At 48.1% G+C, this 19,902-nt stretch overlaps 1 long non-coding RNA gene across 1 annotated transcript; it reads left to right on the top strand.

Annotated features, from left to right (window-relative positions):
* Positions 1–17,166: 17,166 nt before the first annotated feature.
* Positions 17,167–19,250, top strand: LOC118472178 (uncharacterized). Its single transcript, XR_004850141.1, has 2 exons — positions 17,167–17,430; positions 18,639–19,250. It is a non-coding gene; the product is annotated as an uncharacterized lncRNA (long non-coding RNA).
* The last annotated feature ends 652 nt before the right edge of the window (positions 19,251–19,902 follow it).

Raw genomic sequence — 19,902 nt, forward strand, 5'->3', positions numbered from 1 at the left:
CGAGGGAGGGTCGAGTTCTACCGAGGCAAGGTTGACCCTTCCTTGACGATTAAAACTTGCGTAGGGGCAAGGTAAGCGAACAACTTGAAAGCATCTTAAGGGTAGAAGCAACGTAGCTGTTAGACGTTCGAAGGGTTGGTGCAGACCTCGCCTTGACTGTCGGCCAGTTTGTTTGTTCCGGGCTTCAGAACTTTGGCGATGACAAGCGGCCCTTCCCAGGGGTGCGTGTAGCCCCCGGGTGTCTCCAACAAGGGCTCGGGGTGCTGCGTGATGGCTGCGATCTTCTCCGGGTTGGCTTCGATGCCCCGCTTGGAGACGATGAACCCCAAGAGCATGCCTCGAGGCACCCCGAAGACACACTTTTCGGGATTGAGCTTGACGCCTTTCGTCTTGAGACATCGGAATGTCACTTCAAGGTCGGAAAGGAGGTCGGAGGCTTTCCTCATCTTGACTACGATGTCATCGACGTAGGCCTCGACCGTGCGGCCAATGTGTTCGCTGAACACATGGTTCATGCACCGCTGGTACGTTGCACCCCCATTCTTCAAGCTGAACGACAAGGTGACATAGCAGTACATGCCGAAGGGCGTGATGAAAGAAGTCGCGAGCTGGTCGGACTCCTTCATCCTGATTCGGTGATACCCTGAGTAGGCATCGAGGAAAGACAGGGTTTCGCACCCAGCAGTGGAATCCATGATTTGATCGATGTGAGGCAGAGGGTAGGGAACCTTCGGACATGCTTTGTTTAGACCAGTGTAGTCTACACACATCCACCATTTCCCTCCTTTCTTTCTCACTAGCACAGGGTTGGCAAGCCACTCGAGATGGAATACCTCTTTGATGAACCCTGCCGCCATTAACTTGTGGATCTCCTCGCCTATGGCTCTGCGCTTTTCTTCGTCGAATCGGCGCAGAGGCTGCTTGACGGGTCGGGCTCTGGCTCGGATGTCCAGCGAGTGCTCGGCGACATCCCTCGGTATGTCGGGCATGTCCGAGGGACTCCACGCGAAGACGTCGGCGTTCGCGCGGAGAAAGTCAACGCGCACTGCTTCCTATTTGGGACCGAGCTCGGAGCCGATCCGGATCTGCTTGGAGGCGTCGCCGCTGGGGTCAAGGGGGACGGACTTAACCGTCTCCGTGGGCTCGAAGTTGCCGGCATGACGCTTTACGTCTGGCACCTCCTTAGAGAGGCTCTCTAGGTCGGCGATGAGGGCCTCGGACTCGGCGAGGGCCTCGGCGTACTCCACGCACCCCACGTCGCATTCGAACGCGTGTTTGTACGTGGGGCTGACGGTGATGACCCCGTTGGGGCCCGGCATCTTGAGCTTCAGGTAGGTGTAGTTGGGGACGGCCATGAACTTCGTGTAGCATGGCCTTCCCAGTACCGCGTGGTAAGTTCCTCGGAACCCGACCACCTCGAATGTCAGGGTCTCCCTTCGGAAGTTGGAGGGTGTTCCGAAGCAGACGGGAAGGTCGAGTTGTCCGAGGGGCTGGACGCGCTTCCCAAGGATGATCCCATGGAAAGGCGCAGCGCCTGCCCGGACCGATGACAGATCGACACGAAGGAGCCCGAGGGTCTCGGCGTAGATGATGTTGAGGCTGCTGCCTCCGTCCATGAGGACCTTGGTGAGCCTGACGTCGCCGATGATGGGGTCGACGACGAGCGGGTATTTCCCCGGGCTCGACACATGGTCGGGGTGGTCGGCTTGGTCGAAGGTGATGGGCTTGTCGGACCAGTCTAGGTAGACTGGCGCCACCACCTTCACCGAACAGACCTCCCGGCGCTCTTGCTTGCGGTGCCGAGCCGAGGCGTTTGCCGCTTGCCCACCGTAGATCATGAAGCAGTCGCGGACCTCAGGGAACTCTCCTGCCTGGTGATCTTCCTTCTTGTCGTCGTCGCGGGCCCTGCCACCCTCCGTGGGTGGCCCGGCCCTATGGAAGTGGCGCCGAAGCATGACGCACTCCTCAAGGGTGTGCTTGACGGGCCCCTGGTGATAGGGGCATGGCTCCTTGAGCATCTTGTCGAAGAGGTTGGCACCTCCGAGGGGTTTCCGAGGGTTCTTGTACTCGGCGGCGGCGACAAGGTCCGCATCGGCGGCGTCGCGTTTCGCTTGCGACTTCTTCTTGCCCTTCTTCTTGGCGCCTCGCTGAGTTGACGCCTCGGGGGCATCTTCCGATGGGCGGCCCTGGGGCTGCTTGTCCTTCCGGGAGATAGCCTCGACCGCCTCCTGGCCGGAGGCGAACTTGGTGGCGATGTCCATCAGCTCGCTCGCCCTGGTGGGGGTCTTGCGACCCAACTTGCTCACCAGGTCGCGGCAGGTGGTGCCAGCGAGGAACGCGCCGATGACATCCGAGTCAGTGATGTTGGGCAGCTCGGTGCGCTGCTTCGAGGATCGCCGGATGTAGTCCCGGAGAGACTCTCCCGGCTGCTGTCGGCAGCTTCGGAGGTCCCAGGAATTCCCGGGGCGCACGTACGTGCCCTGGAAATTGTCGGCGAAAGCTTGGACTAGGTCGTCCCAGTTGGAGATCTGCCCCGGAGGCAGGTGCTCCAACCAGGCGCGGGCGGTGTCGGAGAGAAACAGGGGGAGGTTGCGGATGATGAGGTTGTCATCGTCTGTTCCACCCAGTTGGCAGGCCAGACGGTAGTCCGCGAGCCACAGTTCCGGTCTCGTCTCCCCCGAGTACTTTGTGATAGTATTCGGGGGTCGGAACCGGGTCGGGAACGACGCCCGTCGTATGGCCCGGCTGAAGGCCTGCGGACCGGGTGGTTCGGGCAAGGGACTCCGATCCTCCCTGCTGTCGTAGCGTCCCCCATGCCTGGGGTGGTAGCCTCGGCGCACCCTCTCGTCGAGGTGGGCCCGACGGTCGCGGTGATGGTGCTCGTTGCCGAGGCGACCCGGGGTCGCAGGCGCTGTGTTGCGCGTGCGCCCGGTGCAGACCGAGGCTTCCCGCATGAATCGGAGAGTCGCGGCATGAGGTTCCGAGGGGTACCCCTGCCTTCGGGAGGCGGAGCTCTCGGCCCATCGGACTGCGGCGCCTTCCAGGAGATTCTTGTGCTCTCCCTGGATTCGCCGCCCCTCGGTGGTTGATGGCTCCGGCATCGCGCGGAGGAGCATTGCTGCTGCAGCCAGGTTCTGGCCAACCCCACTGGATGCGGGTGGCGGCCTGACCCTGACATCGTCGGCGATGCGGTGCTGCAAGCCCTGGGGTAGATGACGTATTTCTCCGGCCGGAGGCTGTCCCGCCCATTCCTGCCCGACGTCCCGGCGGATCGGCTCAAGCGCTCCTGCTCCCTCGTCGAGCCTGGCCTGCACCCCGCGGATTTGCTCGAGCTGTGTATGGCCACCCGCCTGAACGGGGACCACAGCTAGCTCCCGTGGGATGTCAACGCGAGGCACCGGCCTAGGGAGGTCACCGTCCTCCGACATGCCGAGATGGTTGCCTTCGGAGGGACCCCCTAGATCGGCGTGGAAACATTCGCGGCTTGGGCCGCAGTCCTCGTCGCCGAGGCTACGGCTACCGTCGGAACAGTCGGAAAGGCAGTAGTCGCTTGCGGTCATGAAGTCCCGCATGGCACTGGGGTTGCCAAGTCCGGAGAAATCCCAACAGAAGCTGGGCTCGTCGTCTTCCTCAGACCCAGAGGGCCCGTAGGTCGAGACGTCCGTCAGCCGGTCCCAAGGTGACCGCATACGAAACCCCAGAGGGTTCGGACTCGCCTCTACGAGAGCGTCCGCCAAAGCGAGGCCGCTTGGCGGGTCGAGGCTGAATCCGAAAGGCGCGAGATGGGAATCGGTCGGTACCTCTTGGTCGACGGGCGGTGATAAAGTCACGTCGGGGACTGACTGCACCGTCGTCTCAGGTACGAGGGTGACGTCCAGCAAGCCTTTCGTGAGCGTGCCGGCGTCATCCGTTTGCTCGGAATTGGCGTGTCGCAGGGAGACAGGTGCTCTCCTTCGTCTCAAACTCAAGGTCGATGCCCGACGCGCCCCCCGTTGGGGCGCTGGGGCCGTCGACTCACTCGACAGCCGACGAGGCGCTGCCTCCCGCTTGGCCTTGGTTGCCCCGCCTCCTCCTCTGTTGGCGGGGGAGAGGACGGGGCGAGCTCGAATGTTGTTCTTCCACCACGCGGGGAAGACGTCGTCGATTCCGCCGCCGGCGGGCGGGCTGTCGGCCGCCATTGTCGCTGTCGTCCGGCGGTGGAAGGAGTATCATGTCGTAGCCGCCGTCGAGGGACATGAACTCAAGGCTCCCGAAACGGAGCACCGTCCCAGGTCGGAGAGGTTGCTGGAGACTGCCCATCTGGAGCTTGACGGGAAGCTGTTCGTCAACACGCAGCAGGCCCCTACCTGGCACGCCAACTGTCGGCGTTTCGAGACCGGGGGTCCCTAAGCCGACGAGTGAAATGTCGTCGCGTGCCCCAGCCTAGATGGGTCGGCGCGAGGCCGAGCGCAAAGGGGGGAAGTGAGGTAGCCGGAGATGGGCGTGAGAGAGGTGGAAATCCCACGGCCTTCGTGTTCGTCCCGCGCCCAGGTCGGGTGCGCTTGCAGTAGGGGGTTACAAGCGTCCACACGGGAGAGGGAGCGAGCGGCCTCACGCGAGCGCCTGTCTCGTCCTCTTCCCCGCGTGGCCAACCCTCTCTAAGAGGGCCCTGGTCCTTCCTTTTGTAGGCGTAAGGAGAGGATCCAGATGTACAATGGGGGTGTAGCAGAGTGCTACGTGTCTAGCGGAGGAGAGCTAGCGCCCTAAGTACATGCCGTTGTGGCAGCCGGAGAGATTTTGGCACCCAGCTGGTGTGATGTCGTGGCCGTCGGAGGAGCGCTGGAGCCTGGCGGAGGGACAGTTGTCGGAGCTGTTGAGTCCTTGCTGACGTCCTCTTGCTTCCGTAAGGGGGCTGAGAGCCGCCGTCGTCACAGAGTATGCGGGGCGCCATCATTGCCTATCTGGCGGAGCGAGCCAGATGGGACGCCGGTCTTGTTCCCCGTGGCCCGAGTCAGCTTGGGGTAGGGTGATGATGGCGCCTCCTGTTGACGTGGCTGGTCTGTGCCCTAGGTTGGGCGATGTGGAAGCTCCTCCGAAGCCGAGGTCGAGTCCGAGCCCCTGGGTCGGGCGAGGCGGAGACCGTCGGCTGAGGCCAGGGCGGAGGCCGAGCCCTGGGGTCGGGCGAAGCGGAGTTCGTCGTCTTCTGGGGCTGAGCCCAAGTCCGAGCCCTGGGTCGGGCAGAGCGGAGTTCGTCGTCTTCTGGGGCTGAGCCCAAGTTGGAGCCCCTGGTCGGGCGGAGCGGAGTTCGCCGTCTTCCGGGACTTAGCCCGAGTCCGAGCCCTGGGTCGGGCGGAGCGGAGTTCGCCGTCTTCCGGGACTTAGCCCAAGTCCGAGCCCTGGGTCGGGCGGAGCGGAGTTCGCCGTCTTCCGGGACTTAGCCCGAGTCCGAGCCCTGGGTCGGGCGAAGCGGAGCTTCCTATGGTGCCTGCGGCCGGGCCTGACTGCCTGCTAGCCTCACTCTGTCAAGTGGCACCGCAGTCGGAGCGGCGCAGGCGGCGCTGTCTTTCTATCAGGCCGGTCAGTGGAGCGGCGAAGTGACGGCGGTCACTTCGGCTCTGTCGGCTGAAGGGCACGCGTCAGGATAAAGGCGTGAGGCCACTTTTGCATTAAATGCTCCTGCGATTTGGTCGGTCGGCGCGGCGATTTGGTAAGGGTTGCTTCTTGGCGAAGACAGGGCCTCGGGCGAGCCAGAGATACGTTAGCTGCTGGAGGGGGGCCTCGGGCGAGGCGGAGATCCTCCGGGGTCGGCTGCCCTTGTCCGAGGCTAGGCTCGAGCGAGGCGTGATCGAGTCCCTCGAATGGACCGATCCCTGACTTAATCGCACCCATCAGGCCTTTGCAGCTTTATGCTGATGGGGGTTACCAGCTGAGAATTAGGAGCCTTGAGGGTACCCCTAATTATGGTCCCCGACAGAACTATTGGGTAGTTTTGCTATTCCTCTACCTGGTTTTGGGAAATTAATGTTATATTTTGATCATGTTCTAGTTATGATGTTGTTTTAATTACTGTTCATGACAAGATCATTGTGTTAATTGGAACATGAAGCTTAACTTGAGATATCCGTGCTACCACAAGGGTGGAATGGGACGCCCTTGGCTGACTAATTAGGAAAGCTAGTGGAGAACTACCTTACCCGAAAGGGGCAAGGGCGGTAGAGGAGCTGCGTTTAGGGAGGTTCTTTGGTCGATCATGCTGCGATGGCTTTTCGGACGAGGAATTCCTATGTTGCCCTTCTTAGAAACCGTAGCGGGTTTTCTAAAGCTAGTGACACTTTGTAAAGGCCTCATAGTGGATCCCTAGCCATTCACCTCGGAAATGTCTAAGGGCCTTGCAAACCCTAGCTAGACGGGATACACGACTTGTGGGTAAAGGGCGCAACCTCTGCAGAGTGTAAAACTGGTATATCAGTCGTGCTCACGGTTAAGAGCGACTCAGGACTCTCTCATGATTATTTTATGGAACTAAACTCAATCTGTCATATGCATTGCATCGCAGGTTTTATTATCTATTTGATCTCTTATTTAATAGGGTTGTTATCTACTTATACTTAGTAACTGCTAATAAAATTTTGACTAGCTTTAAAAGCAATGCTTAGCTTTAATCATCTCCCTTGGTAAGCCTTACACTTAACATGAGCTACCACCTTTGATGAGTAAATGCACATTATTCCCCACAACTTGTTGAGCGATGAACGTATGTGAGCTCACCGTTACTGTACTCACATCCCCCAGGTCAAGAACAGGTACCGCTGGATGAGGCGCATGAAGGATGCTGTAGTGAGTTCATGGGTGGTCTAGGCCATCATCTCCTAGTCAACTTTGGTTGCTGGATCGGTGTCTTCATATGATGTAATTATTTATCTCTTTTGTATAGAACTCCATTATATATTAATGGTGTGACATTCGTTTCTATACTATGAGTCATCATATGTGTGAGACTTGATCTTAGCACACATTTCAGACACACGCCCGAGTTTTGGTGCCCCTAAAACATGGGTGTGACAGAAGTGGTATCAGAGGATGTTGACTGTAGGACGTAACCTAGATAGAACTGGACAACTGTTACTTACTTACCTTTGCTAATCTGATTCTTTCCAAACTTTTCTTAAACTTATCTCATCTATTGCTGATTTACTCTGATTACTCTTACCTTTCACTTCTAAAGACAAAAGTGGATATCACACTTTGGAATCCTATACCCTAAAGTGATCTTTAGGAATAGGAGATCTAATCTTAGAAACAAAACAAACTATTTTTGTAGGTATCTATATGCTTGAATGTTTGTTCTTATGATACTTGTTTAATTTGGTTCTTTGATTGAGCGTGATGTGTTGTGGAGTAATGTCCATAATTGCATCTGCATATACACATAGGCATAAAAAATATATAAAAAAGAATATGTTTATGAGATAATTAGACAACCTAGATTATCCCCATTGGAATATATCTAGCTTAATAGATTCATCTTATCCTAAAAGATCCCATTCTAACCGATTCATCCTATCTTAAAAGATTCTATCTTATCTTTATGGATTCATCCTATCTTAAAGCATATTTATCCACCCTAGTTTAACAACCATGATCTAATGCAAATTAATTAGATCTTATCCAGTCAAACTAGTCATACCAATCTATTCTAGATCCCATCTAACCTAATATGATCTAATCTAAAGTGAGTTACATAAATAGGTTAGTTAATACTGGTGAAATAGATTAGACCTTATAAACATGTTTTGGGCCTAAGTAAGTGCCTTAGATCAACTCAGCCATACACTCCCAATAGGTTACATAATCCATCTATGCTAACCTATTGATAAACAAGATTTTGTCCTACCCATATACCCCAGCTATCTTAACTATATCTCCCTAGCTCGGATGGAGACACCAAGACCGAAAGAAAGGAGGATATCAACCTCGACAAGGAAGAATAAGGCACAACCCCGATCTCCAGATGCATCAAGATCCACCGTCCGGGATAGAAGTTTTACTTGTCCTAATCCTTCTTACCTCATTTTAGACTTGTTCTAACCATAACTCTGTAATACCCAAATTTGTAAAAGCATAAGAACTAAGATTATTCTCCCTATATGTGTTGCCTTTACTCATTGGTACATGTGAATAACCACATTGAAAAGTGAATAATTAACAAGTGGCACCTAAACAACCTGTGCATCATGCTGGATCTTACTTTGTGTGCATTTTGTGATGATATAAAAATATGGTAAACAAAAAAATAATAATTATTATGTTAATACCCCAATGGGGAAATTAAATCCTAAAAGAAATTCTAGAGTTTGGAAAAGAAATTCTAGAAGTGAAACCAAAAAAAAGAGAAAAGATATAAAAATAATATATATAATAATATATCTTCAAAGTAGTACTGTTTATGGCGCAATATCATCTGAGAATATTTGGTCACAAGAGTTTGAATTAAATTTGAACACAATTTGAATTTGAAAATAAAGAGGAAAGAAACAAAAAGAAAAGAAAAGAAATAGAAAGGAAAAGAATAAGACAAAAACCGACCCAGCTGGGCCCTGATCTCGAATTCGGCCCACTATCCCTTTAACACCCGCGCGGCCCATCTTCCAATTTTCTCCGCGCCGTCAGCCACTCCCTTTGCCGCGGGTGACTGCCTCGTGGGCCCAAGCTGTCGGGCTCATCCCTTCCACCGAGTCCGCACGCCGGGGTCGCCGCTGAGCTCGGGGGTTGTTGCAACTGAACCGCGCTTAATCCGCGGGACCTCACCGGTCGGGCACCACCGGTCGAACTCCGCTGTAGCACTATATAACTGAGCACGTTACCCCGGATCCGCATCATCGGCGCCTCGTTTGTGACCTCGCTGGCGACAAGCAAACAGGGAGAAATCCGCCGCCATCCCCGCCCACGCCGCTACTCAGCTACGCTTGCGCTCGACGTTCGGTGGACACCGGGGGGGTCCGCCTCGACACACCGGAGCTGAGCAGGGCGTTCTCGCGACGAAAGCGCCGCTGGTGGTTGCGGAATTTCTCACCGGAGCGCGAGATCCGTCCCGCCTTCGCTCCATCCTGTGAACCGCGTCCTTCGGCACTCCAATCCCCGGTATTGAATCATCTATAATGTTCACCATCATTAGAATTACGCGTATTCCGGTTCGAATCGAAGTTGCGGCTCGAAATCGGGCACAGGTGATTGTCGGCCATGGCCACCGCCGCCGCGGGCTCGTGCGCCGCCGCGCTCCGCTGTCGGAGGTTGGTGGGGGCCTCGGGGTCGTTAGATTCTTGTTCAACGGTGGAGATTAGAAGTCAAAAGAACGATTCAGCTCGGGTGCGGTGACCGTAGATCTATTCATCAGCGGATAGGATGGACTCTCGGGTATTTAAATCCTGGCCGCTCGCCGTTGATCCAACGGTTGGGATCGTTTCAACGCGTAACGGTTCGTGATCTAATCTGGGCGCTCGATCCCTAATCCAACGGCTCATAACACCCGATACCTCTTCGCTCCGCGCGTTTTGCATTTAGGCCCCTCAGTTTTCAGGAAACCAACCCGCCGTCCCGGGGCGCTATTCACTGAGTCTGTGGAGTCTTGCACCGTAGCCCCTGCGCTTTCTGGAAATTGAGGCCCCGTCCAGAGAATTATAAAATCAGGAAAATGAATTGGGAAATGAGTTTTTAATATAAAAACAATTCATAGAATTTGTATAATTCACAGAAAATGCATATGAACTCCAAATTGATCCATTCCAATTCCTATAATTTTGTAATAATGTTGTTTATCACCCTGTGTCTCTGTTTTAACATGAAAATGGTATTAAAAATTTATCTCTTAATTAACCTCGTACCAAATACATAAACCCTAGGAAATTCGTATCTCCTCCGTTTTAACTTCGATTTGATCCGTTCAAGTTCCGTTAGTCCCGTAGCAACGCATAGATTATTTTTACACAGTGTATTATTATGTTTGATGTGATGTTAATTTATGCTATGCTATGTATGTATTGTGTTGATACGAGTAGACGAGCAAACCACTGTGGAATCTGAGGTTCATCAAGTTGAAGTAGCTGAGCAGGAGCTCGTGGAAGGCAAGTTGTGCCCTTGATCACTTCTTTTTACCCAGCCATGTTCTGATTAATCATAATGATCTGCATAGGTTAATTTTGATGGGACCCAATAGGTTACCCTAGTTTGATTATCTTTATACCTTGTTACCACTGAACTTTTTGGGTAGTACTTGCTAGTGCTTTATGTGGTTTTGGGTATGAAGATACATTACTCATGATTATACTTTTGTTATCCGTTGTTATTTATCGTTCATGATAAGATCATTATGTTAATTGGAACATGGAGCGACCACCCGGGAAAACAGTGCTACCACAAGGGTATAATGGGACGCCCTTGGCTGATTAATTAGGAAAGCTAGTGGAGGACTACCTTACCCAAAAGGGGCAAGGGCAGTAGGGGAGTGGTCAGTGTAGGGAGGCCCTCGGGAGGATTTTGCTGCGATGGCGGTCCTGCAAGGGATTCCTGCATTGGAGCTTCCTATAAACTGTAGCGGGTTTTCTGAAGCTAGTGGAACTTTGTAAAGGCCTCGTAGTGTTACCCTACCTCGCCTCCTCGGTAGAGGTGTATGGGAAGTCGCGATCCCTTGGCAGATGGGTAACATGACTTGTGGGTAAAGATGTGCAACCTCTGCAGAGTGTAAAACTGGTATACTAGCCGTGCTCACGGTCATGAGCAGCTCGGACCCTCACATGATTAACTTATGGAACTTAAATTCAATTTGTCATATGCTTTGCATCGCAGGTGATGTTGTTACTTCTGTTCTACTATTTAATTGGGTTGGTATTTACTTATACTTAGTAATTGCTAATAAAATTTTGACCAACTTTAAAAGCAATGCTCAGCTCTAACCATTCTCTTTTGGTAAGCCTTACACTTCACATGAACTCACACCTTTGGCGAGTTCATTCACATTATTCCCCACAACTTGTTGAGCGGTGAACGTATGTGAGCTCACTCTTGCTGTCTCACACCCCCCCCCACAGGTCAAGAGCAGGTACCACAGGATGAGGCGCGTGGAGGATGCTGTGATGAGTTCGTGAGTGGTCTAGGCCGTCGTCTCCCAGTCAACTTTGGGTTGCTGGACCGTTGTCTCCTTATAATGTAATTATTTATTTATTTTGTGTAGAACTCCTGTTATATAGTAAAGATGTGACATTCGATCCTGTGCCACTATGCATCATATGTGTGAGACTTGGTCCCAGCACACCTGGTGTTTATGTTCGCGCCCGGGTCTTGGTGCCTCGAAATCCGGGTGTGGCAGAAGTGGTATCAGAGGAATGTTGACTGTAGGACGAAACCTAGATAGAACTGGACAACCATTAAATACTTATCTTACTCTGATTCTTTTCTAAACTTATCTTAATCTTTTCTCATCTATTTCCGCTTTACTCTGATTATTCTTACCTTTTCTTTCTAAAAGACAAATGTGGATTTCACACTTTGAAATCCTGCACCTTAAGTGACTTTTAGGAATAGGAGACCTAATCTTAAGGAACAAAAAAAACTATTTTTATACATATTTATGTGCTTTAATGCTTGTTCTTATGATACTTGTTTGATTTGGATCTTTGATTGAGTGTGATGAGTTGTGGAGTAATGTCCACAATTGCATCTGCATATACACATAGGTATAAAAAATATATTTATAAAATAACTAGACAACTTAGATTATCCCCATTGGAACATATCCAGCTTAAAGAGATTTATCTTATCCTAAAAGATCTCATTCTAACCAATTCATCTTATCTTAAAAGATTCTCCCCTATCTTAATAGATCCATCTCATCTTAAAAGATACTCATCCTATCTTGAAAAGATTGTATCTCATCCTAATAGATCTAACTGATCTCAAAAGATTCTATCTTATCTTTATGGATCCATCTTTTAAGCATACTTATCCACCCTAGTTTAAACAACCATGATCTAATGCAAATTAATTAGATCTTATCTAGTCAAACTAGTCATACCGATCTAATCTAGATCTCATCTAATCTAATATGATCTAATCTAATGTGGTCTACTTAAACATATTAGTGATACTGGTAGAAGAGATTAAACCCTACTAGCCATATATTAACTTAACCTAGAACCATGATGAATGGTATAACCTTTCTATTCCCATCGGACAACAAACAAACTTTCAACCTACATCTTGTAGTCCATCTCACCCACATATATGTCTCATCTTGACAGACTCTATCTTACCCTTGGATATTCACCTTATACGACTGGTTACCCCAATCTGGACATAAAAACAAAGATTAAGCCCTACTAAAGAATCTTCAGATTATAACCAGCTACTAGCTTATTTCATTCCACATATTGAATAATTTCCTTTGCAAAAACTATTACCATATGCTTCTAACTTTCATGGTCAATACCAGGAAAGGAAAGATTATCACGTAACAGCAAACAGAAATGAATCCTCCAAATCCTCCACCTGTTGAAATCGATCAAGTGGTTGCTGCCCAAAGAATGGTAATACAACAATTAACAGACCTGGTGACCGAGATGCAAAATCAGATAAGACAAGAACGAGAGGAAATACGTCAGGTCCGCCAAGAAATAAGGCAAGCGCGGTTGGAGAGACAACAACAACAACAACCTCCACCACCACCACAAGCTCCACCAAGCTACATAAACATATATATAAATTACTACTATTTGTAAGATCTAAATGTTGCTTAGGTTAGTAGATGATATGATATTATTTTAGGAGGAATAATAAGGTCTAATCGACCCCATGTGTTGCTAATAAAGTATGCATCATGATGGGATTTTTGTCTGTGCATATGTTATGAAATAACTTGGTTATATACCCTTTCCTTACAAATCTCGAGGACGAGATTATTTTTAAGGGGGGTAGGATTTGTAATACCCAAATTTGTAAAAGCATAAGAACTAAGATTATTCTCCCTATATGTGTTGCCTTTACTCATTGGTACATGTGAATAACCACATTGAAAAGTGAATAATTAACAAGTGGCACCTAAACAACCTGTGCATCATGCTGGATCTTACTTTGTGTGCATTTTGTGATGATATAAAAATATGGTAAACAAAAAAAAATAATAATTATGTTAATACCCCAATGGGGAAATTAAATCCTAAAAGAAATTCTAGAGTTTGGAAAAGAAATTCTAGAAGTGAAACCAAAAAAAAGAGAAAAGATATAAAAATAATATATATAATAATATATCTTCAAAGTAGTACTGTTTATGGCGCAATATCATCTGAGAATATTTGGTCACAAGAGTTTGAATTAAATTTGAACACAATTTGAATTTGAAAATAAAGAGGAAAGAAACAAAAAGAAAAGAAATAGAAAGGAAAAGAATAAGACAAAAACCGACCCAGCTGGGCCCTGATCTCGAATTCGGCCCACTATCCCTTTAACACCCGCGCGGCTCATCTTCCAATTTTCTCCGCGCCGTCAGCCACTCCCTTTGCCGCGGGTGACTGTCTCGTGGGCCCAAGCTGTCGGGCTCATCCCTTCCATCGAGTCCGCACGCCGGGGTCGCCGCTGAGCTCGGGGGTTGTTGCAACTGAACCGCGCTTAATCCGCGGGACCTCACCGGTCGGGCACCACCGGTCGAACTCCGCTGTAGCACTATATAACTGAGCACGTTACCCCGGATCCGCATCATCGGTGCCTCGTTTGTGACCTCGCTGGCGACAAGCAAACAGGGAGAAATCCGCCGCCATCCCCGCCCACGCCGCTACTCAGCTACGCTTGCGCTCGACGTTCGGTGGACACCGGGGGGGTCCGCCTCGACACACCGGAGCTGAGCAGGGCGTTCTCGCGACGAAAGCGCCGCTGGTGGTTGCGGAATTTCTCACCGGAGCGCGAGATCCGTCCCGCCTTCGCTCCATCCCGTGAACCGCGTCCTTCGGCACTCCAATCCCCGGTATTGAATCATCTATAATGTTCACCATCATTAGAATTACGCGTATTCCGGTTCGAATTGAAGTTGCGGCTCGAAATCGGGCACAGGTGATTGTCGGCCATGGCCACCGCCGCCGCGGGCTCGTGCGCCGCCGCGCTCCGCTGTCGGAGGTTGGTGGGGGCCTCGGGGTCGTTAGATTCTTGTTCAACGACGGAGATTAGAAGTCAAAAGAACGATTCAGCTCGGGTGCGGTGACCGTAGATCTATTCATCAGCGGATAGGATGGACTCTCGGGTATTTAAATCCTGGCCGCTCGCCGTTGATCCAACGGTTGGGATCGTTTCAACGCGTAACGATTCGTGATCTAATCTGGGCGCTCGATCCCTAATCCAACGGCTCATAACACCCGATACCTCTTCGCTGCGCGCGTTTTGCATTTAGGCCCCTCAGTTTTCAGGAAACCAACCCGCCGTCCCGGGGCGCTATTCACTGAGTCTGTGGAGTCTTGCACCGTAGCCCCTGCGCTTTCTGGAAATTGAGGCCCCATCCAGAGAATTATAAAATCAGGAAAATGAATTGGGAAATGAGTTTTTAATATAAAAACAATTCATAGAATTTGTATAATTCACAGAAAATGCATATGAACTCCAAATTGATCCATTCCAATTCCTATAATTTTGTAATAATGTTGTTTATCACCCTGTGTCTCTGTTTTAACATGAAAATGGTATTAAAAATTTATCTCTTAATTAACCTCGTACCAAATACATAAACCCTAGGAAATTCGTATCTCCTCCGTTTTAACTTCGATTTGATCCGTTCAAGTTCCGTTAGTCCCGTAGCAACGCATAGATTATTTTTACACAGTGTATTATTATGTTTGATGTGATGTTAATTTATGCTATGCTATGTATGTATTGTGTTGATACGAGTAGACGAGCAAACCACTGTGGAATCTGAGGTTCATCAAGTTGAAGTAGCTGAGCAGGAGCTCGTGGAAGGCAAGTTGTGCCCTTGATCACTTCTTTTTACCCAGCCATGTTCTGATTAATCATAATGATCTACATAGGTTAATTTTGATGGGACCCAATAGGTTACCCTAGTTTGATTATCTTTATACCTTGTTACCACTGAACTTTTTGGGTAGTACTTGCTAGTGCTTTATGTGGTTTTGGGTATGAAGATACATTACTCATGATTATACTTTTGTTATCCGTTGTTATTTATCGTTCATGATAAGATCATTATGTTAATTGGAACATGGAGCGACCACCCGAGAAAACAGTGCTACCACAAGGGTATAATGGGACGCCCTTGGCTGATTAATTAGGAAAGCTAGTGGAGGACTACCTTACCCGAAAGGGGCAAGGGCAGTAGGGGAGTGGTCAGTGTAGGGAGGCCCTCGGGAGGATTTTGCTGCGATGGCGGTCCTGCAAGGGATTCCTGCATTGGAGCTTCCTATAAACTGTAGCGGGTTTTCTGAAGCTAGTGGAACTTTGTAAAGGCCTCGTAGTGTTACCCTGCCTCGCCTCCTCGGTAGAGGTGTATGGGAAGTCGCGATCCCTTGGCAGATGGGTAACATGACTTGTGGGTAAAGATGCGCAACCTCTGCAGAGTGTAAAACTGGTATACTAGCCGTGCTCACGGTCATGAGCAGCTCGGACCCTCACATGATTAACTTATGGAACTTAAATTCAATTTGTCATATGCTTTGCATCGCAGGTGATGTTGTTACTTCTGTTCTACTATTTAATTGGGTTGGTATTTACTTATACTTAGTAATTGCTAATAAAATTTTGACCAACTTTAAAAGCAATGCTCAGCTCTAACCATTCTCTTTTGGTAAGCCTTACACTTCACATGAACTCACACCTTTGGCGAGTTCATTCACATTATTCCCCACAACTTGTTGAGCGATGAACGTATGTGAGCTCACTCTTGCTGTCTCACACCCCCCCCACAGGTCAAGAGCAGGTACCACAGGATGAGGCGCGTGGAGGATGCTGTGATGAGTTCGTGAGTGGTCTAGGCCGTCGTCTCCCAGTCAACTTTGGGTTGCTGGACCGTTGTCTCCTTATAATGTAATTATTTATTTATTTTGTGTAGAACTCCTGTTATATAGTAAAGATGTGACATTCGATCCTGTGCCACTATGCATCATATGTGTGAGACTTGGTCCCAGCACACCTGGTGTTTATGTTCGCGCCCGGGTCTTGGTGCCCCGAAATCCGGGTGTGACAAACTCATTCTATATATAGAAGATAACCCTTAAAGACTTTAAAAATCGTATTGGAACCAACTAATTAAGAAACTAAAAGGTAAACTGCAAAGAAAAGTTGTTGCATCCCTTTTCCTAGTAATCTCGAGGATGAGATTATTTTTAAGGGGGTAGAATTTGTAATACCATAAAGTCATAATTTAGGTAATTTAGGATGTTTACCTCAAAAATTTAAAATATTAAGGTTGTGAATCAAGGGATTAAATGAAAAGAGTGTCTCGGGAGTTAAATTATTCCCTTCATTGGAACCTATAAATTGTGATACTTTTTGAAGAAGTACAAAAGAAGATGTCCTAATAGAGATTTCATGATCATCTATAAAAGGTATCAAACATTTAGTCTTGAATAAAGTTATTACTCCTTTTATTTAATTAGTAGAATAAAAAGGGACCCTAATTAGTTAATTGGGTATTACATCAAATTAAAATGTTTTGGGACACTTACTTAAAATAATACCAATAGTAAAATGAAATAAATGGTTTGCATTCATGTTGACGTTTTGTTTGTGCATTTAACTTGTGCTTGATTTCAAAACAGATTTAAATTTGAAGATAGGAAACTTGAAATAAAAAGGGGAAATGGAAAACAGGATAATAACAAAAAAAAAAGAAAAACTCACCTAAACCTGCGCCATGGGCCATATCCACCCTCTCTCAGCCCAATATCTCCACCCTGCGACCGACCCAACTCCCCACTTACTCCTCCTGCACAGCCCACCTCCCCCCTTTTCGTTCCTTCGTTCATTTCCACTGAGTCCTTGTCAGGTGGCCCCTTTGTGTCATCGTCTTCTCGGATGAAACGGACTCGCGTGCGGCAACCTCGCTAGAGATCACGCCGTTCGTTTGCATCCGCCCCCGTATAAGCCCAACCAAGATCCCCTAGCTATCGACTATATGTACGCCTACACCCTAGCTCCCTTTCGGCCATCAACACGGTTAGGTGTGTGTCATAGAGACCCCGGTATGCAGAGTGCCCTTTCGTCATTCCGTGTGCGTGTAGAGCGAACCGTGGGTGCGCCGTCATCGTGCTGTGGGGCGTGATTACGTGTATTCCTCAAGCTTGCTGCACACAATTACTGCTAGGAGGTCGTGGAAGCCCACCCGAAAGCAGTCGAATCTTTCATCGGAATCGAGCCCTCCCCGCTGGCCTGCTCGTCCGTGCATCTCTGCGGACGCAAAGAACCACGGTACGACGAGCGGTTAAAATACCCCTATCGCTTTCTCGACCCTCCTTGCTTGGTGCAGCGCCTCACTATGTTTGTTATGGAGCCATAGGTTGACGGTAATTTCTTGCTAGAAAATTAGCTTTGCCGCAGGCAGTCGCGTGGCGTGGGGTGCGCTATGGCAGCCTTAGTTCTAGGTGAGACCTCATCTCTGATGTTCGCTATGACCTCCCGTTTCGTTTGCACTGGGTAGTTGTCGGATTAGAGCACTAGAGCACAAATCTGGGTGCTCGCTGGCAATGTGCCGCCGTGGGGCAGGGCGCCGCCGCCTTATGTTGGCTAGGTGGGGAAGAACGACTCCTTGTCGTTCGATCTGAATGGACGGACGAGATTAGATGATAGCGTACCGTTTCGTGGGTGGATCTGGTCCGTTGGATTGCGATCGGGCGGACGCCTTGCGATCCGTGCTTATTTAAAACTGTGGCCGTTAGATCTTGATCCAAGGGTCTACGTAGCGTACCTGTTCGGATGATGGCAAATCTAATATGTGTCGTTTGCTTTTGATCGGGGACCTCTTCGGTCGTTGAATATTGCAAAAGAGACCTTAGGCTTTAGGAAAACTAACTCGCCGTCCTGTTATTCATAGAAGTGACCTTGGAAATAAATTTTGAAATCGCAGACCAGCCCTCAGAAATTTAGATAAGTCCCTGGCATCTATTTTGGCATTAAAATTTATAATAGAAACAACTCAAACTTGTTTAATTCATAATTGCTCATTTTAACTCTGATTCGTCTCGTTCAAATTGTGTTAGCTTCGTAATAATATTATCTATGTAGTAACATCATCATTCGTACCATATCACTTACTTTTATAAAAGAATATTGTTTAAACCTATATTTAATAGACTAACCTCCCTAATCAAAGTTAGTCTGTTTATGATTATAATCTAACTAAAATATGATTTCTACTCAAGTATAATGTAGATTACAGCTATTTCTTTAATATCTTTAGCACATGATTTGTAAAATCAACAAATGATCTAGATCTAATGGATTAATCATGCAGGTCTCCCGGAAACCATATCTTTTTAAACGAAACTCTGATTTTAGTCATTCTCGAAACCACGCTCTCGTAACATCGTGTAGAATATTTTTACACTGTTTGTTCTCATGTTTAGTGTACTGTTATTTTTATGTGATCCTTGTCTATTTGTATGTATTTCTACGAATAGCAGTGAGGTCACGAGAATCTGAAGACCAAGTTGGTACCTTAGAATCTCAAGTCTAAGGCAAGTTGTGCCCTTGATCACTCTTATTTACCTAATAATGTTCCTGTTAATCACTGTGACATGTTCAGGTTAATTTGATGGGACCTAATAGGCTTTCCTAGCATTGTTCATCCCACACCTTGTTTGCCACTGAACTATTGGGTAGTTTTGCTATTGTTCTACCTGGTTTTGGAAAATTAATGTTATATTATGATCATGTTTCAGTTATGCTGTTGTTTTAATTATTGTTCATGACAAGATCATTGTGTTAATTGGAACATAGAGCTTAACTTCCGTGCTACCACAATGGTGGAATGGGACTCCCTTGGCTGACTAATTAGGAAAGCTAGTGGAGGACTACCTTACCTGGCAAGGGCGATAGAGGAGCTGCGTATAGGGAGGTTCTCGGGTCGATCATGCTGTGATGGCTTTTCGGATGAGGGATTCCTATATTCAAGGTTTAAAATACCTTGTGAATTTGATGAAACAACAATTTATGACATTTAAAGAGGCACAATGCTTGTCGGGCTCATTGAAGCAACTTCTTTAATAATTTGGGATGAGACATTCATGACACATAGAAATGCTTTTGAAGCCGTAGATCGCTCAGTATGTGGTTTACTTTCTTTGAATTGTTCCCAAGCATCTCAAGTTCCTTTTGGTGATAAAACAATTGTATTAGGAGGTGATCCAAGACAGATACTACATGTAATAGAAGGTGGCACCTGGGCACAAATTATCAATGCTGCTATAACCAATTCAACACTTTGGAATTCAGTAACAATTTTACATCTTACACAAACTATGAGAATTTATTCAACACACTTAACAGAAAGCGAAAGAGCTCAGCTTGCATATTTCAGTGCATGGATCTTAGATGTTGGCAATGGTACTATACCAACTATAGAAAAACAGGAGAATCAAAGCCTACTTGGATACAAATACCTGATGAATTCCTGTTAATGCCCGAAGAAAATAAAATTCCAACTTTAATTGTAGAAGTGTATCCAAAATTAACATAAAGTTACAGCGATCCCATCTATTTGCAGTAGCGAGCTATCTTAACACCAACGAATGAGATAGCCGACTTAATTAATGATCATAATGTTGACCTCATTCTAGGACTGCATAAGCAATATCTAAGTTGTGACAGAATTGCACCACAATCAAATGCAGGAGGGACATTAGACCTGTTGTACCTAATTGAATTTCTCAATTAGATAAATGG

The sequence above is a fragment of the Zea mays genome, chromosome 6 (assembly GCF_902167145.1).
Source record: "Zea mays cultivar B73 chromosome 6, Zm-B73-REFERENCE-NAM-5.0, whole genome shotgun sequence".
In the NCBI taxonomy this organism is placed as follows: Eukaryota; Viridiplantae; Streptophyta; class Magnoliopsida; order Poales; family Poaceae; genus Zea; species Zea mays.